At 36.4% G+C, this 24,382-nt stretch overlaps 1 protein-coding gene and 1 long non-coding RNA gene across 23 annotated transcripts in view; one reads left to right on the top strand and one right to left on the bottom strand.

The window, feature by feature from the left end:
- Window positions 1–24,382, bottom strand: part of LOC145261142 (neogenin-like) — a 396,586-nt gene that overhangs the window by 269,644 nt on the left and 102,560 nt on the right. The gene's annotated exons all lie outside the window — the stretch shown is intronic.
- On the top strand, window positions 3,182–4,647 carry LOC145261140 (uncharacterized). The gene is made up of 2 exons (XR_013864418.1): window positions 3,182–3,403; window positions 3,917–4,647. It is a non-coding gene; the product is annotated as an uncharacterized LOC145261140 (long non-coding RNA).

Genomic DNA, 24,382 nt, shown 5'->3' with positions numbered 1-24,382 from the left:
CCCCCCCACCACCACCACCACTACCACCCACACCGTTCCGAACACACATCTGAGAGAAAAGATCACCAAACTGAATCCAAAGGTCACAGCCGTTTAACTTTTCCGGTTTGTCTAATATTTTTACAGCTAATTCAATGCAACTCGTTCTATATGGAAATGCCAGTCTTTGAGCGCTTGCCAACTTTTGAAATAGCAAATACAAACAGAGCCAGACAGTAGCAGATCCAGACGGTGCCAGTCGGAATCAAAACCAGCAATTTGTTACCGAGCATGGCTTCACTCAAAGCGTATCATCAAGTCAAGAGTGCAAGCTTCTGCCCAACCCCAATCATAATCTGATTTTGTTTAAGTTTGAATTATGACAATCTTATACCAAGGACGTGATGAATAGGCAATGGGGGGGGGGGGCGGAAAGCTGAAGTTGAGGAGATGAATTTCCCAATCTGGGGAGTCACGGCCTATTGTGTGTGAATGTGTGTATGTGTATGGAAAGACACACACTTTTTTCCTCAACAACTCCAAACAGTTTCAAGTAAAAAAAAAAAATAAAAATGTCAAAATTAAGAGAAAGATAGGGAGTACCCATGTGAGGAGAAAGAGACAAGAAGTCATTATTTTATTAAACAAAATTCAGTTAACTCCTCTACCCAATTGATAATTCGTTTTGCCGGCAAAAATTAAGATTTTCAGTTTTCAGAGAGAACTTTCATATGAGTAAAGATTAACATTTTCTTATTTAGAAAAAACAAAAAAAACAAAACAAAACAAAAAACAAACAAAAAAAAAACCAAAACAAAAACAAAGCAAAAAACAAAACTAAAAACAAAACAAAAACAAAAAAAAACGAAACCATTTTTTTGTTGTTTACTTGCCTCCCCGCGAGGGCAGAGTTAGACACAATATCGGTTTTTAATGGGGGGGGGGAAACCAGCTCCCCAAAAAGGGGCACTCTGGTTAGTAACAAAAATAAAAAATGTATCAGTCATGAAGGATTTCTCCTCCATTAACCGAGACCAAAAAAATGAAGTGCAGCAATGCAGCATCAGAACAGATACTACACTTTGATCTTGGCCCGAAAGCAAAGAAAAACAGATTTTAATCAACAAGCATAAGAACTCACATTCATAAGATGTTCTACCGATTTAAGTGGAAATTAGCTTTTTTCCGGATTTAAAAAAAAATGAAAACAAACAACAAAAAAAGCAGAATCCCATTTAAAAAAAAAAAAAAAAAAAAAGAAAACCTGACATCTCTATCACATATAATTCATCAAATTGTAATCGTACGATCGATCTAATTGCTACTGCTACAAACTATGAAGATGGCTAAGATCAAAGTGTAGTATCTGTTCCGGCAGATGCTGCACTTAAGATAATTTGTACCAGTCAATGGAGGGGAAACCCTCTATACTGGGACAATTATTATTTTTGGTAACCAGAGTGCCCCCTTTTTGCCTGCTTTTAGGGGAGCTGGTTTTTACCTCACATTAAAAACGGCCTTGTGCCTAATTTGCTCAGTGGGGGAGCAAATAAATACCATCTGTTCTTCAGATGTGGCACTTCCATTTCTCGCTCTCTTTCAGTGGAAGAGAAATCTTTCACGACTGAGACAATTTTTATTTTTGTACCTTTTCTCCACGTTAAAAAACGACCCTGGTGTCTAACTCTGTCCCGTGGGGAGGCATTGTAAATAGGTACAAACTATGAAGGGAGATGACCGTGATGAAATGGATGCTAGAAAGAAAGCAGCCCCTATCCTGCCACAACCCAACTCTTCCTAACTGTTGCAATATTTTTTGATAAAATAATAAGGTAGATATTTACATGCTGCCCACCTCAGCATGATGCGACACAAGATCGAGACAGTGGGGATGTCAAGCAAGCTCCCCCTAAAGGAGAGGAACTCTTACCTAGCTAAAATTGCCTAACCATCCTCGCCAGCATTCCCCGGTTGGATTGTCTCAGGCAGCAAGCGATAAACTTACCCCACCCGAAAGCCAGGATGGACCTCCTAGATAATACCCAGGCGGCGTACCTCAGTCCGACAGGTACTTGGCCAGTTCCTGGCCCCCACACCTGCCAGGCTGATTGCCAAGAACGATTTCTTGTACTGGTACTTTCTATCCAGTCTCCAAGCAACTGAAGCAGCAAGGAGACTCATCCTCTATAATGAGAGGGTATCAATTGGAAAGTTCTATTTATAGACACTGACGATAGGAATTGACCTATCAAATGGAGCCATGCTCAGCCAGCAACTAATCAGAAACCGGAATCATTCAATAAAACATACTGGATATTTTAGAATTCCTGCACATAAGTTTTTGTGTCCACACAAGAAGGAATCTTGCTCTTCGTCTGCAAACTTTTAGAGTTCAAAACTTATACAGATTCGCTAATCAACGAAAATTGTATTCTTCATCTCAGAGCAGCCATGAAGGGAACACCATCTATTCTTAAAAGAACCCTCGGATATAAATTTAAATCATAACAGAATCAAGTGTTAGCTCCCGGAGGAGTTAGCTCCCTTAATCTCTTAAAACTTACTGAAGTAAAATGAATAAAAAAAAAAAAAATTAGCTACCCTTCGGAAACTCTTCTAAAATTAAAAATGGCTTTCAATGCAGTGGCAACAGGTCTCTGGTGAATATCCAGGAGAAATCTGTACTTAGGATTTGTCGTCCTCTGATTATCTCTGCCTCTGTATGTGGCACGCAAAGATGTCTCAGCCGCAGAACTGCAAACCAATGGATACGATTGGGGAAGATGTATGAACTAATCACTAATATGGACTAGCTAACCCATTTACTAGTCAACCTATCCACTCTAATGTTTAACAATGGATACTGTCAAGGATGATAGAATTCACTATGTGGAGTTCAAATGTTGTCGGATCTGCTGTGATTATTTATACAATGTGGAAGAAAGGTATAAACAATCTGCTCCAGCTCTAGATAAACTAGCAACTTGTGTTCAACTGATTGTATTCAATGAATTAAACATGCAAAAATAAATAAATAAATAAATAAAAGGAAATAACTCTTTGTGAACAATGAGAAATTTAGTATTTTTAATAAACCCATGATTCTTCGTTTGATTTCCGCCAGGCGAGTGTGGGAGGAGATAGGGGTGAAAAGGCTCGTCCCAATCAATCAGATTGGCTGTGCAACCCATTAAATCACAGACAGCCTAATCGAAGGTCGAAATAAGGTCAATTCGATTGGATCTAATTAGAAAGGCTAATTAAGTGCGTGTTTGTTCTCTGGATCATTTTTTTTTTGTGTTTTATTTGCATAACGAATGAATTTTCAATGAATATGACAATATGGCCGCTTTCTTACAGTCTAATCTCAAAATCCTGTTGAAAACTATTTAACTCAGCCAACAAAGTCAAAATGTGACACAAGGTAGCCTCGTAGGAGATGTCCTTTTCTCCTCCTTGCAACCTCTATCTCACAGAAGAGATGTTGCGAGTTTGTCTCTGATGTATCGTTATTTTCATGGAAAGTGTTCAACTGAGCTTCAATCTATGGTCCCCCCTCGCCAAACTTTCACAAGAAACACTCGTCTAGCTGTAAACACTATCAATAATTTCCCCCACTCTTTATCTGTGCCTAAACCTAAACGTAGATTCCATGAACAAAGCTTCTTTCTTAGAACTGCACGCCTGTGGAATTGTCTTCCGTTTTCCTGCTTTCCGGCTGACTACAATATGGTTGTGTTCAAGTCTAAAGTAAATAAGTTCTTGATGAGCCGTTCCATATAAGTTATCAAATTTACCAAATTTTCATTACTAATGATTACTATATTGACCAATTTCTACTGTACACTCTTTAACCCTTATCCTTGAGTGGCCTCTGGGCCTTGATAATGTGGTGACGCCTTTGTAAAAAAAAAAAAAAAAAAAAAAAAAAAAAAAGGTTAGTTTTAATGTGGAATGTCCCACCACCACCACCACGAACCCATCAGACTCAAAGGGGATACACTTTGGTTTTGAAAATTATTCTATTGGTTGTGGAATTCCAAATCTTTAATTATATGCAAAAGGTCATTTTTGAAGGTAACCGTAAGGTCAATTTTCATCGGTTTTTAGACTTGTAGATTCTTTTGTGTCTTGGTGTACACGTTTCTTAATAAAGAAGTGCCAGCACATTTGGTGCCTTAATTCATCTGCTGTTTTTTTTTTTCTTTTTTTTTTTTTTTTATAACTGAACTTAATGTATTTGATCAGTTTGGGAATTTTTTTTTTTTTTTTTTAGCATAATGATTTCCATTTATGAAATAAATATCACCTGTCTGTATATATGTATATATGTTTGTATGTCTACCTAAAACTTTCGACAGAGGTGACAGATTTTCACAAGGTTGGTATCTTTTTGAAGCTCGACACTTCGGACGACAAATATGGAAAAATTAGCTAAAAACATTATTTCCTTCACTCTCAACTGGGCACTTTGCTACAGGGAGAGGTCGCTTTTTTTTCGCCGATATTTTCGAAAGTCATCTTCTCTTTTCAATTGACAGCACTTCTGGTTTGGTGATGGACGCAACAGCAAAGACATGGGTTTTTTTTTTTTTTTTTTTTTTCACATTCTTTTCCTCCTTCACGGTATGGGTTCGAGCCTGCCTGACTATAACCGTTTTTTTTTTTTTCAACACACACCTCCAAACACCCAGGCAATGCCGGGCAACCAGGCTAGTATAATAATAATTTCCATCAGGAATGAAACACGAACACTGGCATCATTTCATACTACACACCCATTATATACATACATATACATATCTCATATACATAAAATTATATAAACATTAGGAAGGGCCCATGTGGATTAACCAACGTTTTGATGTCAACTCTACAGAGCCCCAATGAGACACATTAATGACGAACCATTGGTTGATTTATTGCAGTAGTAACTTTAATGCTGGTTTAATCAGCTTCCTCTAAAGAAGGAAATTTCATGGGGGTATGAAATTCACAAGCGATCCCCAGTCAGAAATTTTTTTTACCTATTTTCCGATGCCAAAAACGATTCCTCTAATTATCTTCTTTTATTTGATTTTGGTTTAAGAAAAATCTTCTACAACTGGTAGTAATGAAATAATAAATATTTCTTGATTATTTAACTACCAATAAAGCTAAAATTCATAGATCACCCCCTGGCAAGTGTGTTTTTACGTTAATCAGGACAATAAAACCATTTTATAGTTAAATATTTAGAGATTTATAAAGAATCAGAATCAGTAATTGTATTGGAATCGGGGGGGGGGGGGAATTGGAATCGTTCCATCACTTATATATATATAAATTCAGGTTTGAGATGTTCAAAAGTAGAGACTAATGGACACAACGAGGTTGTTAGATAGTGCTCAATAACAAGAGCAAAATATTTTTTATTATTTATTCGAAGGTAAACAGTTACATTTGGTCGCTACAAACAGCTATCTGTTTCAGTCAATTAGACTTCGTCAGGCAACCCTGAAAGGCGCCATAGAAAAAAAGAAAAGACTGTGCTTGCCCCCCCAAAAAAACTATAAAAGTTGCGAGCTCTCTAAAAAAAGAAGGATAAAAAATGGAGAAATCGCATTTCAACCTTTTTGGAAAATTTATATTAATATATATAAATCCAGCTGTGGCACTTTTTGAACAATTTTCCAAAAAGGTTGAAATGCAATTTCTCCATTTTTTATCCTTTTTTAGAGAGCTTGCAACTTTTATAGCTTATTTTTTGAAGAGCTCTTTTTTTTTTCTATGGCATCTAATGGTTTAGGGTCGCCTGACGAAGTCTCATTGACTGAAACAGATGGCTGTTCGTAGTGACCATATGTAACCTCAAATAACTAATAAAAAATATACATAAACTTATATATATATATATATATATATATATATATATATACAGGGTGTTTCAAAAGTCTTGGGAACATTATGAGTTATTAAAAATCGTAATGTTCCCAAGACTTTTGAAACACCCTGTATACACACACACACACATATACGTGTGATAGATATAAAAATGATACTTTAAAAATATTCAAATCTTTCAAGTGAAGCTGCCAAAATAAAAAAATCCGTGCTTCGCATTTTTCAAAGATAAGACCCGAAAATAGGAAACTGTCAAAACTGGAATGTTTTTGAACGAGACTAATTTTCTGGCTGAAGAATGCATCCCTACCGAAGATTGAATGACACTAAGACGAAAAAGAAGAGTATCGTTTCTTGGTGCAAGTATTTAGAACACTGCTGGAAAATCAATTAAGTTGCCCTTCTTTTTTTTTCATATATAATACATATGTCCATATCTATATATGCACAAATGCATATCTATATCTATCTATATATCTATATTAGTGGCCTGGCAAGACTGCAGGGAAGACAACCGAAGCAGCAAAACTAAAGCTAGCCTGCTAAGACCCTATATGGGCAAATTTGGGCATATTTTATTGGTTTGAAAATATAGGTTCTTTTTTTTACCAATTGTCATAAAATTTTAACCATAGAATAATATTATCTTCAAAAAGCCTGCAAATTTCCATGTAGTTTCATCCCATAGAACCAAAAATATGAGCATTTCAATATTCAGTTTGGCTACGAGTATAGATATATCTATAAAAGTGAAATTATTTGTTTGTGTATATGTGTGTGTGTCTGTATGAGTGTACATTTTCCTACCAAACTACTCTGTCAATTTTCAGTCTACAGACTTGAGATTTGACATAAGGGGTATTGAGATTTGGGTAAATCTTTTTAATGGGCTGAACATTGACCCCTTGACAGCTAAATTTCTGCTTGAACTTCTGCATGTCAGTACAGTTAGGAAAGCAGAATCCCGGAAGAGAGTTCCAAAGTCTAGCAGTTCTGGGGAAGAAACTATTGGAGTAGAAGGCTTTCTTACATCTAGGGATCCCTAGTGTGTAGGGGTTGGATTTAGCTGGAGTATTTACGCTGAGGAGGTAGAAGTGCTTGTCGTTCGTCAGAACATTCACCATTAAAATACTTGTAGAACAGGTAGGGATGCAACGTTTCGTCGATGGGACAGAGGCTGAAGCTTAGCTGACAGCTCAGGACATATCAGGTTGGCAACTCTTTTGAACCCTGTCCATTTGCTACCCTGAGTACATCCCCCCCCCCCGGCTTCATGCATGCAATTTTTTGGAAGTTACCAGGTGTCAAAGAAAGACAACGTAAAAAGTGTCCTATTCCACTTCGATCTAACCCATCTCTTGTTTTATTTGATGGAACGACATAATCTGATTTTAGAACAATTCATTTTTAAATGGGGAAAGTGTTAAAATGTTTTTGACTCATAATGGGGGTAGATATTTATTTGGTGTCCACCGCACCAAAATGTGACACAAAGTCGGAAGGTGGAAGATAGGCAAGCTCCCCTAAAGAAGGGGCACTCTTGCCTCAACAAAAATTGCCTGGGCATCCCCGTCAGCATTCCCCGGTAGGGGCGCCTCAGATAACAATCAATAAACTTGCCCACCCGAAAGCCGGGTGGCAAGGCCTGGGAGGGTGGACCTTCTGGCTGATACCCAAGCAGTGTACTTCAGTCTGACAGGTGCAGGGCCAGTTCCCGGTCTCGCACCTGTCGGGCTGAGTGTCAAGAACGGATCCTTGATGAGTACTCTATTCAGTCTCCCTGCAGCCGAAGCTGCTAGGAGACTAAACCCCATCACAAGTAATGGAGGTAGGATTCCAATGATTTTGACAATCGTTTATATATCCACAGTTATAATAATCAACCAATCAGAAGCTTCAAAAGATATTATAAAATATGTCAAATTTTGGATTCAATCAGTTCCCCGCCACCTCTGTTACGAAATGACTCAAGATCGAGACTGCATCGATTCTCCACCGCCATTTTTGTTACTAGGAATTACTTAAGACTCAAGATCGAGACTGCATTGATTCTTAGCCGATTTGATTTACTGCCACCATCTTTGTTCAACATAATGTCTTAACACTTAACAGAAAGAAACTGTTTATCACAGCGACATCAGATTAATCACTAATAATCATCTTTGCTGGCCGGGTGATCTCATTTTTTAAAATGTGTGACAGGTGATAACATAGGCATGAACCTGAAATGCCTTAGTTTATTATTAGATAAACTAGCGGGACCTGTGGAAATTCCACAGGGAACTCATTCATATGTAATATACTGATGTTGCCATTCTGTAGATGTTCAGCATAATGGAGACACTCTGATATTATTGTAGCTTTTTTATCAAAACTGCAAAAGTATTTATCTAAGCTAACAGAGACGCCCGGCATAGCCTGGTCGTAAAGTATGCATAAATATGATATTTTAATTCTTGTAGATTTCGTATATATTAATTATTATAGAGTTAATGTTCTATCGATTTTTATATATTATAAAGTTGCGATTTCAAAAATAAAAAAATATATCCATATGACTTGGGTGCATCAACTGGAATCGAAACTGAAATCAAAATTTATGAAATAAAATGTGTGTGTGTGTGTGTGTATCTTTCAGCTATAATCGAAACTAAAATCAAAACTTATGAAAGAATTCTTGGTAAAATTATTTATAAAAAAAATAGATGACTTGAGTGCCATCTGCTATAATCGAAACCAAAACCAAAACTAATGAAGAATTCTTGATAAAATTATTTATTACAAGAAATGGAAGTCCATAACAATTAAATGAAAATTACTCGGATGTAAGCCTGACACACAAAATAAATAACACACACGTTATCCTATTAATATATAGATATTAATAAAATAAAAATTATTTTTTAAATTAACGTAAAAAAATATAAAGAAATAAACAAAAAATCTTTTTATCAAAATATACATAAAAACATACATCGTTGACAAAAAATCCCTTAAAAGACTATGCAATAAAAAAGAAGAAAAAAAAAAAGAAAAAAATTCCAGTTTGTGCCCGCTGTTAGGTTCGAACCTGGTCCCAGCATGAAAAGTCGGTTCTTTATCCTGCAAGTCAAAACAAAAACTTGGCCCAATTATAGCAGCTGGAGCGTCTATCAAAACCGGGCATCTAACAAACGCGATAAACAATAGACTTTGCAGAAGTTTGGCAAGAAAGCAGCGGGGAGCGCATGGGTGGGGAGGTAGTGAATGCAACACACTGTGTGGGGTCAGGCGGTAGAGACTGGAGCAAGGCACGATGATTGACACTTGGTAATTGGGTTAGTGGCGAGAGAGCTGATCCCGCCCCATTACAATGCTGGAAGGGAAGTTGCCATAGGTAAGCGACCATAATTAGGGTTGGATAAACAAGGAGAGAGAAGGACAATGCAATTGTTGGGAGGTGGTAATACCGGCAGGAACCGGACGCCCTTACCCATTTTATTAAACCTTCCCCCTTCCCTCCAAGAGTGTCCCACATGCACTTGGTGGATTCCAAGTAAGAGGGAGGAGGCAGTCTTTAAGATGCAGCTATTCAATCTGTGTGACAAGCCAATCAGAAATCTATTTAAAACTAAAGCGTGACAGACTGATGCGCGGATGGAAAAAAAAAAAAAAGAAAACAATATTTAAAAAAAAAAAAGAATTAAATTAAAACAAAAAAATCCTCAAGAATTAACCTATTGTCCTCTTCCATTTCTCAAGGATAATTCGAAAAAAGAATCCATGAACGCTGATTTTTTTTCCAGAAGTTTCGCTTTCTGGTAATCAGGGTGCATTTGAGTGTGGAGAGGAGTAGGCAGTAGTTGGTAGGGAGGTTTTGCTCCCTATAGTGAATTATGGGTGCAGGTTGACATGTTAGAGGGCCTATTCTAGTTCAGTTGAAAGCGATGTGTTTTATGAGAGCTTGTGTTTGTGTAAAAAAGGATGGGGGGAGGGGTCAAAAAAGCAACTTTTGTTAAATAAATAAATAAATAAATAAAAGAGGAAAAAAAACATACTGAGCCAAACAGAAAAACTCCAATCAAAGTGTAATATCTGTTCTGATACTACACTTCATCTTTTCTGTTCTCGGCCAGTGAAGGAGAAATCCTTCTAGACTGAAGTATTACATTTTTAAAAATAGTGATACAATACGCAAAAACGAGAAACACAAATAGAAGACAAAGATAACACACAATGTTTTTTTTTTTTTTTTTTTTTTTTTAATAAAAACGATTTATTTAATTTTGTACATATTTATTAAAATACAAAATCGATTTGGGATTCTAAAGGAGGACGACCCCCACCCCCTGGAGTGAATGTGGTATTATGGCACAGTATAGCCCCGGGATACGGCATTAATCCGTTCCAAGGTTGGGATCATAAGATGAAATCGCCATATGGCGGGGCCTTTACAAAATTTTATACAGTACATATTAAAAATTAGTAACAAAATACCTATTGTGGCTAATTTATTTATGACTTGTAAAATTTTCGTAAATAAATAGATTTTGTAAAGTGTAGTATCTGTTCTGAGGCTATGCTGTATCTATTCTGTCCTCGGTTAGTAAACGAGAAATCCTTTCAAACTGAAGCAATCGATTATTTTTTTTTGTCTTATTCCTAGAGTGCCTCTTTTTTTAGGAAGTAGATTTTATCAACATTAAAAATCCTCCAGGTATCTCCCCGCCAGCCCTGAAGCAATAAACACAAGTTGAAAATCATTCACAAAACGTTTACCCTCAACATAAGACACAGCCTTTTGACCGGGAACAAAGTGTAGTATGTGTTCGGTTGATACTACATTGCATTTGTTCTCTCCTCGGTCAGTGAAGGAGAAATCATTCCAAACCAAGCTTCTATTTTTACATCATCAACGCTCTGCTGCCCAGCTACCATCAATCGGAATGAATGGCTCTCGTCTTGGAGAGGCTTCATGTTTTGACAAGGTTCTGGGCTTGACCTTTACTCCCGATCTGAAATGGAACACATATATCAAATCAATTGCCAAAGTCGCTGGAAAGATGGTAGGATCCTTCTACCGCTCCAGTAGATATCTCACTCCTGATGCAATTCTCTACCTATATAAAAGCCAGGTTCGGCCAACGATGGAGTACTGTTGCCACATCTGGGCAGCAGATGCTAGAAGCAGCTTATCCTCTCTTGACAGAGTTCAAAATAGACTTTGTAGCTTAGTGGGGGATGCCCTTTCCTCTTCCCTGCAACCTCTTTCCCACAGAAGCGATGTAGCGAGTCTGTCCCTGCTTTATCGTTATTTTCATGGCAGGTGCTCATCTGAACTTCGATCGCTGGTCCCCCCTCACCAAACTTTCACGAAAAGCACTCGTCTTACCAGAACCACTATCAACAATTTACTCACGCTCTTTATCCGTGCCTACACCTAAACGTAGATTCCACGAACAGGGTTTCTTTCTTAGAACTGCACGCCTGTGGAACTCCATTCCGTTTGCCTGCTTTCCAGCTGACTACAATCTGATTGTCTTCAAGTCCAACATGAACAAGTTCTTATTGAACCGTCCCCCTAAGTAATCCAAGTTACAAAATTCTCACTAATGTTTACTACGCTAAAATCACAATGACTTATATACCTATTAGTATTAACCCTTATCCTCGAGTTGCCCCAGGGCCTTGATAAGCAGTGACCCCTCATGTAAAAAAAGAAAAAAAAAAAAAAAGAAAAAAAAAAAAGATTGAGACAACTTAAAATTTTTTGTCATAATCAAGAGTGCACTTTTTTAGGGATCTAAATTTTCCCCACATTGTTCTTGGCTGGGATTATTGTTTTCTACTCATTTAATAGTATTGCTATTGCTTGAATTATTTGGAATACTGATCTTATCTTAGATGCTATTTTCACGTTTCGGCCGATGTAATCTCCCACCTTCAGATGCATTTTGTTGAATTCGAAAATATCCGTGTTGAACTCGTGAATCTGTACGGAATTTTGACAGTAGCCATTTATTTAATCCATTCCTTGCTCTCATTCCGCTAATCATGATTGGGTAGAAATCTTAAGTAAATTGAATAGTATTCTTAGTCTTGAACAGTAGTGAACATTGAACCTTCAACCTCCAGAAACTATCACTTAGAACTGATTAGCACTTTTATCCGTTGCGCCATAAGTTTTTGCAAGACGCACCTGAAGAAGATCGGATGTTGCATCAGCCAAAACGTTCTGAGAATAACAATATAATCATCATCTCCAAACATTAGTATTGTTTTTGTTTTTTTTAATTATTATATATTACATAAAAAGAACTTTTATATAATATATAAATGTGTGTGTGTGTGTTCGTTCTCTGTGGGCTCACAGTGGTAGAGCCGATTTTTAAAAATTTCACACGAATGTACTTTGTGTGCCTGGCAGTGTTCTTAGATTTTGTATCGGAATGTCTTCGATAAGTATCGAAAATCGAAAAAATCTGGTGAAAGAAGGAACCGACGATTTTTACTAAAGTTAACTCCTTATACAGCCTAACATCACAAGTGCATCTGAGAAGTTATATTCCCGCATAAGCAGAAAGGCCCGGCATCAACACTAGGCTCTTTGGTATGACAGGGGCGCGTTCGAAATAAATGTTTCTATTAATAGCACAACTGAAGCATGATACTTGACTTTTGCATTTTAAACTTTAATTCAAGACTTTATATATGAAAAAAAAAAATGTAATAAAATCAACCCTACAGTGCAACGTAGACTATGATTGTGGACTAAGTCACTGCCGGGGAGGATTGAAAAAGTGGGCGAGCTTACCGCTTTCGATGCCAATAAAATATGGGAGGGTGAAACATTCGTTGATCCTCATTGATGCCCGGGCAACGTCGTGTTTCCCTGCTGGTTTTAAATAAACCTGTCCACTTTTTATTAAAAAAAAATTCTAGTGTATTCCTGAAGCTATTCTATTTATATTTTCTTTCTGTTTCTGAACAGCCATCAATATTTAATTCAATAAAACGGAAACAGAATTGAATAAAAATTCACCATCACAGGATTCTAGTGCACACGGTCTTATTCACACAAGGTCATCCATCCCTCCCCGCTTCCTCACGTCTCATCTCTTTCACGTTTTCGGGACGCCATGAAATTCACTTTTAAGGCATCAATTTAAGGAAGACATTTTTGTTAATTCAATTGGCAGTAAATTTACAGCAGAATTAAAACAATAAAAATAAAAGTCAAATAAATGAATTAAAAACAGGAACATTCTGGGTGAGTGGATCGAAGATAATTTTATTTTTTTTTGAAGATTTTCATAAAGATAAAATAAACACTTGCGCAAACAAATGGTTTTAAAGGACTGCTTGAACAAAGATGAGATTAGAAGTGACAACTTCTAATTTCCTATGTTTTAGCAAAGCTTTCAGAATAAATAAACAGAACGAAGACTAAACAATGACTAAAAAGAATAAGGAATTAAAAGATTCCTCGGAAAATGCACAGGAAAATATCTCTGCAAAGAATATTTAACACAACACAATATTTAACGAAACCAAACTTGTATTTTTAATAGAAGATCAAACGAAAAAACAAAACAAAACAAAAAAAAAAAAAAACAAATACAAGGACACTAAAGATAAAAACAAAGAAAAAAAAAGTTTCACACACAAAATGGAACAAAATTAAAACAAAATAAACACGAAACTACAAAAAGAAAAAAAAAAGAAAATAAACTATAGAGGAATGAAAAAAAAAAAAAAATAACAACACCTAATCTAACCAACAATTACAAACACAATAAGATTAAAATAAAGCGACAACCAACCAACACACACACACACACACACACACACACACACACACACACACACACACCAACGAAAAAAGAAAGAAAAACAAAAATGTAGAACAAAAGTTTGAAACAATTAAATTTTATTTAATCAATGAATTATCTCCAATAAGATCTTTCAGATCAGGAATCATATTTCTTAATTAACCGTTAGTCACTCTCTTTCGGATGAAAACATGAAATTCTGCCACCGGTTGATGACGACGACGACGAGGAGGAAGAGGAGGAGGAAAGATTTTAATCAACAAACTCAAACCCAATTCTTTTCACAGTTCTCTTTCACTCATAACCACCCACCCAACCCCCAACACTTTGAAATAATTGTTCAATTAATTCCAAGGATTTTATTTTCCTTAATCTGTTTTCGATTTTTTATTAAATAACATGCAAGGCAGGAATGCTTTAAATGAAAGGAATTTTTATTTGAATGAAGTTGTTCCAATCTGTCGGGGCGACTCGTCGTGTTCCATGCTTAGCGAGCAAGCACACTTTGCAGATTAATTGGCAATTGTAACTGGATTAGATTAGGAAGAAAGCATTGGCGCTGTATAATCTTCCTATTTTCGTAACCCAACTAAACATAAAGTGTTGTTGCATGATCGATGTAATGGTGGGGGGTGTAAAAGACAGAATAAAACTGGGGAATCTATTGTAAAGGAAAATGAAATAGAGAGAGAAACAGGAGAGAATAGGATACAAAGGTACAGAGGGTAGGAGATAAGTGTAGAGGGAGTAGGAGAGATAAAGGTAGAGGGAGTAGGAAAAAGGTAGAGAAGGTAGAAAAGAAAGGTAGAGAAGGTAAAAGATAAAAGTAGAGAAGGTAGGAGAGATAAAGGTAGAGGGTAGGAGGATAAAGGTAGAGAGGGTAGGAGGGATAAAGGTAGAGATGAAGATTCAATAATGTGAATTTTCCACATAGAACTTCAAAATTGGAATATAATGCAAGCAAAACACTAACATGCACACACATATAGGAAAAGAGAACAATAAAATTACAAATGAAATTATACCAAACATTAATTTATTATAAACTGCAAATAAATAGTTAGGCATATTAGGCATTCAACCTTTTTGTCTAGGTCTTTCATATCTACTATATATACCGTATTTCGAAAGACCAAGTTGTACTATTGATTGCAATAACAGTCCTGAAATAAACAGTTACTTCTGAGTCCATGGTTTTTGTTTGACGTTGGATAAGGGTTCTCTAGACACAATACCAAACAGGACATGGAGAGCTGGTTGGCTAGCAGTTTGATTGGAGAATGTCTTGTACAGGTGTCCAAAATGCTCTATCTTAGTGCTCCTATTTTAACTCCTATCACCAACTGCAAACCACAATCAAAAATGTGTCTTCTCACACAGGGCTTTACATTGCGAATGAAACAGTCACATTTGCGAGTGATTTTTAAAAGTGGTGACTAGAAATAATGAAACTCTCATCTTCTGCTGATTGTATTTCTTTCACTGACAATCTTCCAAAACTCATTAATGAGTGAAACATATCTTTACAACTTTTTTTTTTTTTTTTTTTTTAAATAAAATGAACAAAGTTTATTTATTTAAACAATAAAAGTTTAATAAAACAATATTCTGTTTTTTTTTTTTTTTTTTTTTAAATTTTTAACGAAGGCTATATATATATATATATATATATATATATATATATATATATATATATATATATATTATTCCTTAATTGGAATTCATTTTTGAGATGAGCATTATATATTAATTTATTTTTATTTCGGACTATTATTCTCATCTTTATTAGTTGTTGTTTTTGATCTTTTATTGGTTTTGTTTATTCACAACGTTTCGGCCAACTATTCCTCTGGCCTTCGTCAGGTGGTAACCGCGACGGATAGGAACTTCGAATCTCCTAACTGCATTCTCAGCCATCACTACCATCCGTAGTTGTTGTCGTTCCACCACATTTTGGCCAATTAACCTCTGACACGCTTTGGGTGGGATTGAAACCGCTATCTTCAGACAATGTTCATCTGGAACTGTAGAGATTCAACGTCTCTATTAACTGCGCCACGGGACCCGAAAGGCGATCAAGGTTGGATTCTTTGATCTTATAAATCCACGTTTATTTATCTGATCTTCTATAGTCGGGTCCGTACCGATTGGTATATATATATATATATATATATATTATTCCTTAATTGGAATTCATTTTTGAGATGAGCATTATATATTAATTTATTTTTATTTCGGACTATTATTCTCATCTTTATTAGTTGTTGCTTTTGATCTTTTATTGGTTTTTTGTTTATTCACAACGTTTCGGCCAACTATTCCTCTGGCCTTCGTCTGGCTGAGAATGCAGTTAGGAGATTCAAAGTTCCTATCCGTCGCGGTTACCACCTGACGAAGGCCAGAGGAATAGTTGGCCGAAACGTTGTGAATAAACAAAACCAATAAAAGATCAAAAGCAACAACTAATAAAGATGAGAATAATAGTCCGAAATAAAAAATAAATTAATATTTAACAAAGGCTGTTTAAAAAAAATATCTGAAGAAATTAGAATGTTTATACCTTCAAGTATCAACAAAAAATTTGTTGTATATTTAGAATTACACTTATTAAAAAATACAGATAAATCTTTATGATGTACACAGAACGAAGATGTCATATTCTAAAAATCATATGGGTTTGGCTAGTCACTTTCCTATTTGGCTAGTAAACGAAAATCTTTAGTTGTCAAAGGTCAACTAAAGATAAATTTGTCCATAGAGCCCTGTCACATTAGTCATTTTTTCACATCTGGAGATGTATATTAACCATTGACCTCCTATCTGATCCCATGCAGTGACCTTTCATGACCTCCAGACTCCCATGGCTATGTATTACTCAGCTGGTCTTTGAATGCTTGGAAGGGCATTCAATATATTTTCTCAATATTGTAATTCTAAAGACAGACCTCAATCGCATTGGTTTGGCATCGCTAATAAAATATACGGCATGATCATGTTAACACATCGGTTTCCGCTGGATCTCTGACGTTAAGCAACGTTGAACTTGGTCAGTACTAAATGGGTGACCATTCGGGACCTCCAGGTGCTGTATGTTTTCTCCGCTTATATCGGCATTGTTTCCAGTCATCCTGGATTCTCTTTGCCACTGGACTCAAACAGTGCCGATTCAGGAGAGGTGTGGTTGGAGATTGCGCAACCCTTGCCTCACAATTACATGCGCAGCTGCTCCTACAGGGGGTATCCTTTGTCTTAAGACTGAACCGAGGCATCGATGGATTGCTAATAAAAAAAAAGAACATACCTTAAATTGTAGAAGCAACAATATCGCCATCATATTTCTTGAAGTCACTTACCTGAAATAAAGAAAAAAAAATGGGTTAGATAAAAATACAGAATAAATAATGTCAATTGATAACATCTTATTTTAAATTGTCATTTCAAACTTAAGCATGGAAAACTAGGAATCGTTGTATGGATACACTTTTTACATCTATCCACACTGAAGAGCTGTGATACAACGAAACAGCCGTATATGGATTATACATACATAGTCTTGAAAGTTATTCAAACTTTAAAACTATAAAAAAACTTCGTTGGAAAATTATTTTGGCATTAAAATTATATATATATATATATATATATATATATATATATATATATATATGATGATTGCAACGTCTTGTCAGACGAGTGCCACTCCCTGAGACACTTAAAGTCCATGAGCCCAAAAATGACTTTCATCGCCACAGAACCATTTTAATAGACAAATGCCTGAGGGAGTATCTATACACAGATGATGTTACAGAGTCTTAGCTTTGTACGACAGCTAAGTCTCCCTCTCGGTTCAAAATGTTGAGATCCAGCAACAAGCAAGAACAAGATAGCTAGCAACAAGTAAAACTGCATACCAGCTTAATGCGGGTATTGGTCTCCTGCCTTATGGTTTTTTAAATCAGATTTGCTTCTCCTAGAAAGGTTGCCTTCACCACAGCTTATCGGAGCCCTCTCCACCCTAACACACACATACATACACACAAGCACACATGGTGCTAGTTGGCCGTTGACCCCGAAAAAGGATTCATTCGCCCTTTGGAAGGTCTTGTTTTTAATCCTTCAGGGAGACTAGCCACACTCTTCACCAAACAAGTCTGGTGGGGGAACCAGTTTAGTCGCCGGTGACCCGACCATGAGGCAGGTAGTACTGGGTTACATGGTACCAGTAGCATATGACATGCCCTGACATATATATATATATATATATATATATATATATATATACACGGGGTGAGCCAAAAGTAGGTGGACAATGTTGTAAGCCTTCCTAGCAGTGAAAGTGGCACTCTTGCCATGATAAAGGCCAACTAGGGTCAGCTATCTGGCCTCAATAAAAATGGTCCTGGTTACCTATCTCCATGTTATTCAGCAACTAAAACAAATATAATTTAACTTAATGTGTTTTTCTTTTAAGAGTATCCTGTACCTCTATAAGGCCACCATTCACCCATGTATGGAGTACTGTTGTCACATCTGGGATGGTGCGTCTGCTGCTTGTCTCTCACTCCTGGACAGGGTTCAAAAGAGAGCCGCCTACCTCATAGATCCTGAACTGTCATCTTAACTTCAGCCTCTGTCCCATCAACGAAATGTTGCATCCCTCTGCCTGTTCTACAAATACTTTAATGGTGAATGCTCTGAAGAACTACAAGCACTTGTACCTCCTCGACGTGAATAGCCCCGACAAACCCGACAAGCAACTAAGTCCCACCCGTTTACAGTAGAGATCCTTTTGCTTCAATAGTTTCTTCCCCAGAACTGCAAGTCTTTGGAACTCCCTTTCGGAATTCTGCTTCCCCAACTGTACCGATATGCAGAAGTTCAAGTGTAATGTGAACAAACATCTTGCTACTCATCTCCCTTCATAATGCCCCTTCAAATTATGTCCCCGATAGTAGCGCCCTTATTCAAAGTGGCACTGTGTCTTGTTTGGGGTGAAAATTGAATAAAAAAAAAAGAAAAAAAAAAGAAAAAAAAAGGGGTATAAAGATTTATATCAGATTCTTTGTAATCTTTTATGATGAGTTTTCCTCCGCAAGAGTGCCACTTCCTCGGATAAGAAGGTTTACAACATTGTCCACCAATTTTGGCTTACACACACACGCACACACTCTCTCTCTCTCTCTATCTATCTCTATACACACACACACACACACACACACACACACACACACACACACACACACACTACCTACCAGTGTTGTCTGGGATATACTGCTTACTATCACTGCCTAACCTATTCAACACTTACTTTCGGTGCTAAAAATCACTTTTGAAGAGTCATGATCTTCATTGCATCCGACGAAGTCCGGAAAGCACTTTCTGTTCTTTACAGAAATCATTGGCTTGCGTCTTGCAACATAGCCTCACAAATTAAATTCCTTCAATCTGTTCTTAACTGTAGAAAGAGAGCATTTTTTTTTTTAACAAGATTACACTGTTGTCGGATTTGGAGAGCTGTTTCAAATCTGTTTCTGAGGCTGCGGATCTTGATAGGATTGTCTTCTCTGTAATAAGTAACTCTAGGATGACAAGATTTCGGCATCACGAACACTGCTAGTTTTTTGCAGCTTTTGCACAGTCATTCCTACCGTTTTCTCATCACATTTTAATCTGCGGCCGATTTCTCGATTGGATAAACTAGAAAGGTGGAGATTATAAAGTTCCTGACGATCACTAAGAGAAATTCCAGGCATGTGGACTAAATGTTACGTTATAACCTGGAACAACAACAATTACGATTAGAAGATGGTTTGTTTGGTAAAAGGTGGCTAGTTTAAGCTGGTTTTAAGCTCATTTGTTGCTGTGGAGTTTCTTTTTGCCTTCTCAATTTGAAGTTAATTTTTATAATTGATGCGAACACTAGGATACTTCAATTAAAAGTCAAATATGAACAGGTAAAATTATTGAGGAATAAAAGGCGAATCAAATGAGGTATAAGTTGCTTAAACAGTTATATTAAATTTAGTTTAAATTTACGGTATTTGAAATATATATATATATATATATATATATATATATATATATATATATATATATATATTAAAAATTAAAAATATATTAAATATAAACAATATGAAAAAAAAAAAATATTTGGCCAAAGGGAGAATATTCACCAAAGCGATAAAAATTGATGAAAACGAAAATATCTTGTTTTCATATATATATATATATATATATATATATATATATATATATATATATATATATATATATATATATATATATATATATATAATTGTTTTACTTATTAATTCAACGATGTCATTTCCTCAAGCAAAACACGTCAATTATTATTACAAGCTTAAGGAGAAAGTAATTTGTCGTTGCAAGATGGACGATGGTTTTTTATATGTTTCTCTTCAATAACAAACGAAAAATTCATGTCTGAGTTTTTTTCCCCCTCCCTTGTTGTCCGTCAAAGCGTTTTTGCTTCTTTTGTTATTTTTGTTTGTCATTTTTTTTCTTCTTGTTTTTGTTGTTATTTTATTTTTATTTTATTGCGACAGAGATGCATAAAAACTGCGTTTCCTTTGGTTTAGGAACATAAATGGACCCGAATATTTGACTAAATATTAATGTAAGCAATATATTATTTTCTATTGGAATGTAACAGCTTCAAAATAATTTTTGAAATTCGAAGTGTACCTTTTTTTTACCACTTTACTAAGGGGGAGTCACGACTTATCAATGCCAAATAGCCACTCAAGGACAAGGATCAATAAGTAACCGGTGACACGACACTGATGACCACTTGAGTAGTATATATATATATATATATATATATATATATATATATATATATATATATATAGAGAGAGAGAGAGAGAGAGAGAGACAAATAAAAAGGAACAAAACAGAGTTATGTGTTCATCAACGTTTCGTCTTTATTTCGAAACTTCTAGAGGTTTGATCCTTTTTATTTCTCTATTTTGTCAGAATACTATTTCCATTATTCTCATTATATATAATGATTAGTATATATATATATATATATATATATATATATATATATATATATATATATATATATATATATGTTGATCGCCCTTCAAGGCCTGTGGCGCAGTGTACAGAGGTATTAAGTCTCTATGGTTTCAGGGTAGCATAGTAGTTTCAATCCTACCCAAAGCAGGCCAGAGGATTAATTGATGAGTGGTGTGGTGAGACAACAACAACTATGCAAACTAGTAATTACTATCCCGTTTCGGTTAACAACCTGCAGAAGGACAGAGGATGAGTCGGCCGAAACGTCGTGAAACAACAACTATGAAGATGAAAATAACAATCCACAAATAAACGAATTTACTTGAGTAGTGCTAGTTTATTTAAAAAGGACGGTTCAACAGGAACTTTACGTTAGACTTGAAAACGACCATGTCAGCTGGGACGCTGACCCGTGGTATTGTGTTCTACAGACGGGTTGTTCTAAGAAAGAAACTTTGTTCATGGAATTTACGTTTAGTTTTAGGTATAGATAGATAAGGGAAATTATTGGTTAGTTGTAAAAAGAATTTGGAGAATGAATGTCAACAACAGCATTGAGTTGATTAAATCTTTTCATACTTTCATACCGATTCAAACGAGTTAGCGTTTTTTTTTAAATAACGCACGAGCACACACACACACACACACACACACACACACACACACACACACACACATACAAAATTAGGTTACGAGATGCGTGCAATAAGTAATGTCCCTGACCCATTTCCAGTTGTCTGATCTAGCTGAAATTTTGCATGTGCAATGATTTATATCACTACGGGTTGTGTGGCAAATTACAGCTCTGAACTAATTGTGGTTTCTGTTTTACAGGTGTTTAAACCGAGTCAAGTGTGAAATGGAGCCTGTTGAATGTCGAGCAGTGATCCAGTTTTTGTATTTGAAAGGACGCATACCACGGGAGACTTTTGCTGAAATGAAAGAAACTTATGGTGATAATGCCCCATCATATGATCTTGTAAAACGCTGGCATCGTGAATTCAAACATGGCCGGAAGTCTGTGGAAACAGCTCCCAGACCTGGTCGCCCCCCCCTTCTGCCATTGATGAGGCATCTGTCCGTCAAGTTGAGGATGCCATTTTGGAAGATCGGCGCATTATTATTCGCCAAATAGCCCAAGATGTCAAAATTAGTACTGGGTCTGCCAGATGGATTCCCAGGTTGTTCACACCATTCCAGAAGCAAGAATGCATAGAGTACTCGAGGATGAATTTGGAGATGTGCCAAGAAGATGAGTCAAAGTTTTTCAAAAGACTGATTACACAGGATGAAACCTGGGTCCATCACTATGACCCAGAGACCAAAGCTTAGTCAATGCAGTGGAAGCACTTGGACTCACCACCTCCAAAGAAGGCAAGGGTGTAGCCCTCTGCTGACAAGGTCATGCTCACAGTCTTCTGGGACCAGGACGGAGTAGTGATGACAGATTTCCTGGCAAAGGGAACCACAATTACATCAGCCTATTATGCTTCACTTTTGAGGAAATAAGGGAAGCTATCAAAATTAAGAGGCGGGGCAAGATCAGCAAAGGTACCCTCCTCTTGCAGGACAACGCTCTGGTTCACAACTCGCATGTCGCCAGATCAGAAGCACAGGCGTGTGGTTATGAAATCCTACCCCATCCTCCTTACTCTCCTGACCTTGCTTTCACCTCTTCCCAGTCATGAAGCTGTTTTTGAAAGGAAAGCGTTTCCCAGATGATACAACCTTGATTTCTGAAGTCACGTCGTGGTTGGAGGACCAACCTGGGGTGTTCTACAAAAACGGTCTCCAGAGCTGCATTAAACGATGGGAGAAATGCATAACTCTGGATGGTTCATATGAAGAGAAAGACTAATAACTGTGCCAAGTTTCGTTGCTCTACTGCTATGGGAAGTGGGTCAGGGGCATTACTTATTGCACGCCCCTCGTATCAAAGAAAATATCTTTAACAAATCAAAACTTATCAAGATAAGAAAAGCTCAACACAAATAAGTGGAGCAAACAATAATCTTAAATGAAAGATGAGGAATAAAAGTGAGGTATAAGAAAATGATTGTTATTTAATTATATCTGGCATATAGTTGCTACCATCTCTCCCGAATACAAGTGCCGTCTAATACTTTCAGTAACAAAGGTGTAGAAGATTATAAATTATAAGTTGGCTAACTTCACGCAAGGCAGGGTTCTAATGACAAATTTATATTTAGTTGACCTTTGACAACTAAATATTTTCGTTTACTAGCCAAATAGAAAAGTTAATAGCCAAACCCACATGATTTTTAGAATATGACATCTTCATTCTGTGACGAGTATGTACATCATAAAGATTTTTCTGTATAGTTTTGAATAAGTGTAATTCTAAATATACAACAAATTTTATGTTGATACTTGAAGGTATAAACATTCTGATTTCTCCAGATGTTTTTTTAAACAGCCATCGTTAAAAAAAAAAGAAGAGTATATTGTTCTGTTAAACTTTTATTGTTTAAATAATTTAACTTTGTTCGTTTTATTATAAAAAAAGCTGAAAAGATATTTTTCACTCAGTAGTGAAACTTGGAAGATTGTCAGTGAAATAAATACAACCGCTAAAAGATTAGCGTTGTATTATTTCTAGTCGCTGAAAAATCACTCGCAAATGCGACTGTTTCACTCGCAATGTAGAGCCCTGCATAGGGAAACCAATTCCAAGAACAGAATTGGTCCGGCCAAAAATGTCTATTTACTGACCTCTCCACAAGGACAGAGTTAGACGCAAAGTTGGTTTTTAATGTGGAAGAAAATCCAGATTCCCCAAGAGGAGGACACTCTGGATTGAGACAGAATTTAAAAATGTCTTGGCCTAGAAGGATTTCTTCTTCACTAACCGAGGACAGAAAGTATGAAGTGTGGTATAAGAACAGATCCTACCCTTTGTTCTTTGCCAAAAGATCAGCCGGTCAAATATCCTACCACGCTGAGTCATGGAAACTTATGTTGTTTTCCCTTCTTTATTATTTTTATTTTATTTTTTTCCCTACAGTGAATGGATCAGCAGGTTATTCCCACAACTCTACTAACCTAACAGGTTATGGGCTCAGTAATTTAACAATTGACTACCGTCGTTTCAGAAAAAAACAAGAAACAAAAAAAAACTTGTGTCGCCTTTTTTGCCTTTGTGGTAGAGGAGAGCTGATCATTTATCACTTTGCCATTGTTAACAATAAAACAATGCAAAAAGATAAATAAATACCACTCAATGCAAAAAGGAAAATGTCCGATGTCGCCCGAACAGGGTTCAACAACAAACAGCCCCCCCCTTCCCGCGTTATCCCTCCCCCCGATTGAATTCACCTATTTGACTTGAGACCTGCAAACAAAGACAACGCATTTTCTAGTTGGTCACCTGCATTCGAAAATATGACAAAAACTACAACGTAAAAGTGGATACCCAACCCACAGACCCATCAAAGATGGGAGCAGAATAAGGCAGGCGTATATTAAAATCTCTATCGTCGACTTGAATATATACCGAGCTGGACCTATCTAGAGACCTATTTAATTGTCTCCCCACGAGGGAAGAGTTAGATACAAGGTAGTTTTTTTTTTTTTTTTTTTTTTTTTTTTAATGTGGATGGAAATCCAGCTCAATATGGATTGGGACAAAATTTTAAATTGCCTTACCA

The sequence above is a fragment of the Euprymna scolopes genome, chromosome 37 (genome assembly GCF_053919585.1).
Source record: "Euprymna scolopes isolate OS-2025 chromosome 37, ASM5391958v1, whole genome shotgun sequence".
Taxonomy (NCBI): domain Eukaryota; kingdom Metazoa; phylum Mollusca; class Cephalopoda; order Sepiida; family Sepiolidae; genus Euprymna; species Euprymna scolopes.
Note: the sequence above shows the minus strand (reverse complement) of the source record. Positions and strands in the feature narration are given on the sequence as shown.